This window comes from Acomys russatus, chromosome 24, assembly GCF_903995435.1.
Source record: "Acomys russatus chromosome 24, mAcoRus1.1, whole genome shotgun sequence".
NCBI classification, from domain to species: domain Eukaryota; kingdom Metazoa; phylum Chordata; class Mammalia; order Rodentia; family Muridae; genus Acomys; species Acomys russatus.
This window is the reverse complement of record NC_067160.1, coordinates 756,476-761,103: the sequence shown is the minus strand read 5'-3', so window position 1 is coordinate 761,103 and position 4,628 is coordinate 756,476. Positions and strand designations below refer to the sequence as shown.

Sequence of the window (4,628 nt, the reverse complement as noted above, 5' to 3'; positions counted from 1 at the left end):
AATAATAAGAAAAGAAAATATTAAAAGGATGTGACTGAGTTAAGAAGTGGCTAGGACCTATAGTGGCACTTCATTACTTTTTCTATTAGTTTACTTTTAATTGACATATAAACTTGTGTAAACTTTGGGGAGTATAATATAATATCAATAGTCATAAATACAACATATAAACATCAAATCATTGAAGTTACCTCTCAAATATATTTTGTTTGTGATTTTAAACTTGAAATCTCTCTCCCAAATATCATTTACTATCTTAGTTGCACCATATACAAGACCCCAAGAAATAATAGTAACTATGGAATCAAAATAAATCAATAAGAAAATAGTAAGATTACTGTAAATAATTTCATTAGAATTTGATCCAATAACTGGATGGACATTTCAAAAATGAAGCCATTTAAACTATCAAGTTGGAGTAAGTAGAAGGGGTAGAGACATAAGAGTGTGATAAGGCTGATGTTCTCCAAGTACTGTCAGTGCATTTATGAAATCTTCAAGAACATTATTATCATCACCAACAACTACAGAAATAAGAAACTATACCAATTTGAGTCTGGTTCCCTACATCTGAAGCTTATCTTCTAAGAAGATTAATTTTCCTGCCTACCTCAGGATGGATAATTGTCACCTGCTGCACCTAGAGTCTTTTTTTTCCTTCCAGTTACTGTCATTCTTTAGCCCTCAAAACTAAATGTCTCAATTTCAAAAGAGCTTGCCTTCATTATGGCCTGGACTGGAAGATTTTGCTAGTACTTAGAATTAGAATAACATACCATTTGATTAAAAACAATTTAGTTAATTAATAAATATACTTAACAAATACATATAATTTCTAATGAATTGAACACAAAATATGAATTAGCTGACTCTTTGAGAGAGTCAAGTAAAATATATTCAGTGATAAAAAACAATTTTTTAGAATTATTTAAACTTATGGAATTTCTTCCAAAATAGAATGTCATGAACCCTGAAGTTATAACAACAACAACAATATAATAATAAATATTAATAATAAAAGCATTAGGAATCACAAACCATAGGTATGTTCTGACTTAAGAATGTATTCGTTAAGCAATTTAGGATTGAACTATTTTTATGGCTTGATATGTTGTTGAAATAAAGCAAGTGGTTGCATCTTAAATTCATATGTTTTACAGTCTGCACATTCAATTAAAAGATTATTTTATTTCTAAGTTTCTAGAAGGCCTCTTTTACATCTTTGTTCCTCAGGCTGTAAATCAGAGGACTGAGCATGGGGATCGCCAGAGTGTAAAAAAGTGAGGCCATTTTGTCTTGATCTAGAGAGTAAGCAGCAGCAGGCCAGAAATACATGAAGAACAATGTTCCCTGGAAAATGGCAACTGCAGGCAAGTGAGAGGCACAGGTGGAGAAAGCTTTGAACCTCCCCTCAGTGGAGCGCATTTTTAAGACTGATGAGATGATGTAACAGTAAGAGACAAGGACTTCTGAGATGGTGCTCAGTTCAATGAAACCAAAACCAATAAATGTGACAAACTCATTGATCTGTGTATCTGAGCAAGATAGTATCAGGATAGGAGGGATATCTCAGAAAAAATGATTAATCTCATTAGATCCATAGAAATGTAATCCAAAGGTCATTACGGTATGTATTATAGTATCTGTCATTCCTACTAGATAAACTCCGGCCAGGAGTTGGTAGCAAAATGTGCTAGACAAGTCTGCAGCATACATCAGGGGATTGCTGATGGCCTTGTACCTACCAAAGGCCATCACTGCAAGCAGCATGCATTCAGCATCTACAAAGATACAGGTGAAGAAAAACTACAAGGCACAGCCAAAAAAAGACATAGATTTTTGTTTGGCCATGAGGTCTACCAGCATCTTTGGTCCAACTGCAGTGGAATAGCAGAGGTCAGAGAAAGAGAGGTGGCTGAGGAAGAAGTACATTGGTGTGTGAAACTGGGGATCCATTCTGATCAAATGATCATTCCAAGATTGGCGACAAGAATAATGATATAGATGAGAAGAAATACAATGAGTAGAACCATTTTTATGCTAGGGTTTCTAGTAATTCCCAGTAGAATAAATTCAGTAACTGAAGAGCAGTTTCCTTCATCCATCCTTCTTTGTTCTTTGCCCATATGGTTTCAGAAAGCAACAGCAACAATCATTGAAACTGTTTCTGTCTGTCTGTCTGTCTGTCTGTCTCTCTCTCTCTCTTAGACATACACACACACACAGATATATATATATATATATATATATATATATATATATATATATATATATATATATATATATATATATATATATTTGTTTTTCAAGATAGGGTATCTCTGTGTAATGTTGAATGCCCTGGAATCACTTTGTACACCAGGCTGACTTCATTCTCACCAAGATATGCCTGTGTCTGCCTCCCTGAGTGCTAAGATTACAGAGTGCACCACTCTTCATGGCTTCCCTCATATTTAAAGTAGGCAGTTGATAATTTTTAAAATTTTTTTATCAATTTATTCTTGTTACATCTCTATGGTTATCCCATCCCTTGTATCATCCCATTCTTCCCTCCCTCCCATTTTCCCATTATTCCCCTCTCCTATGACTGTTCCTGAGGGGGACTTCCTCCCCCTGTATATGCTCATAGGGCATCAAGTCTCTTCTTGACAACCTGCTGTCCTTCCTCTGAGTGCCACCAGGTCTCCCCCCCCCCTAGGGGACATGGTCAAATGTGAGGCACCAGAGTATGTGAGAAAGTCATATCCCACTCTCCACTCAACTGTGGAGACTGTTCCGACCATTGGCTAGATCTGGGAAGGGGTTTAAAGTTTACCGCCTGTATTGTCCTTGGCTGGTGCCTTAGTTTGAGTGGTACCCCTGGACCCAAATCTGCCTATCATAATGTTCTACTTGTAGGTTTCTAGGACCCTCTGGATTCTTCTACTTTGCTATTCTCCCATTCTTCTCTCATTTAGAGTCCCAATAGGATGTCCTCCCCTCTGTCCCAGTTTAATAAAAAATAATTCTTGACCGTGATTTTTCTTGATTACCCCAAAGCTGTAGAAATGAAAAGCCTAAAATGTGTTAACAAATCACAATTCATCTGAAAAAACAACAAAAATGAATATGAAGTCCATAAATATGGAAAACTAAACATTTCATAAAATTACACCAAAGCATCACATTTATGTCCTATATAGAATTGTTTTTATTATCACCTCTTTCTTCAGTATGGGAATTTAAAGATAAAAGTGGCAGATTAAAATAAAAATTAGAGGTGGAGCGTCTTTTAGGTATATGCCCAACAGTGGTATACCTAGGTCTTGCAATAGCACTAGTCCCAATTTTATGAGAAAGAACCAAATTGATATCCAATGGGGTTGGACTACCACCAGAAGTGGAGGAGTGTTCCCCTTTCTCCACATCCTCACCAGTATGTGCTGTCACTAGAATTTTTGTACAGCCTTCCTGGTAGGTGTAGGATGGGAGCTCAGAATCATTTTTATTTGCATTTACCTGATAACTAAGGACAGTGCACATTTCTTTAACTGTTTCTCAGCCATTCGGTGTTCTCTGTTGAGAATTCTCTGTTTAACTCTGTACCCCAATTTTACTTGGTTAAATTGGTTTGGTGCTGTTTAATTTCTTGAGTTTGTTATATATTGTGGTACATTTACACAATGGAATACTACTCAGCTATTAAAAACAAGGAAATCTTGAAGTTTGTAGGCAAATGGATGAAACTAGAAATGATCATCCTAAGTGAGGTAACCCAGACACAGAAGGACATGCATGGTATTAACCTACTTATCAGTAGATATTATCACAACATTGATGTCCTTTGAGAGACTCCACCCAGCAGGACAACAAGACAGATGGGGAGACGCACACCAAACTCTGTGGGGAGTACTGAGAGGGGCATGGAAGAATGGGGGCAATGGAAGGATCCAGAGGTTTCAGGAGCCCCACAAGAAGAGCATCAAGGCAGGTGGAATGGACCGAGGTGGGCCTGCACAAATTGTTGCATCAACCAAGGACAATGCATGCCGTAAGTGTAAATCTAGACCCCCCATTCACATACAGCCAATGGATAGCTCATTCTCCAATGGTGGGGAGTGGATTGCATATGGCACAAATGCTGGTGGCCCTGATTTGATCACTTCCCCTTGGTGAGGAGACCTGGGAACACACAGAGGAAGAGGATGCAGGATATCTGGATGAGACCTGACAGGCTGTGTTCATATGATGAGGGAGAAAGTTCCATTATGTCAGAGATCTAGGGCAGGGAAATAGGACCAATAAGGGAGGGAGAGTAGGAATGGGAAGATACAAGCAAGGGGATATAATCTGGATAGATTGTAATAAATTAAAACAATCAAAACAACATGAATTATTAGTACATTACTGTAAACAGAAATCTTATACACAGAATAGCATAATGCTGACAGGCATAAAGTAGTGTGTCACACAAATAATTTATACAGTTCCATTTTAGGATGCCTATTAAATAGCAATTGTCCATGTAGATTTTAAAACATTCTTAATGTGAGTTTTTATCCCTAATAACCCTGCTACTTTCCCCTCCCCTCCTTTTTTGTATCTACATCTTGCCCCTACCATTCTCCTTTTCCCTATTCATACTGTAA

At 37.3% G+C, this 4,628-nt stretch overlaps 1 pseudogene; it reads right to left on the bottom strand.

Annotated features, from left to right (window-relative positions):
• Window positions 1-1,173: 1,173 nt before the first annotated feature.
• Window positions 1,174-2,108, bottom strand: LOC127207384 (olfactory receptor 5W2-like; annotated as a pseudogene).
• Window positions 2,109-4,628: the final 2,520 nt, after the last annotated feature.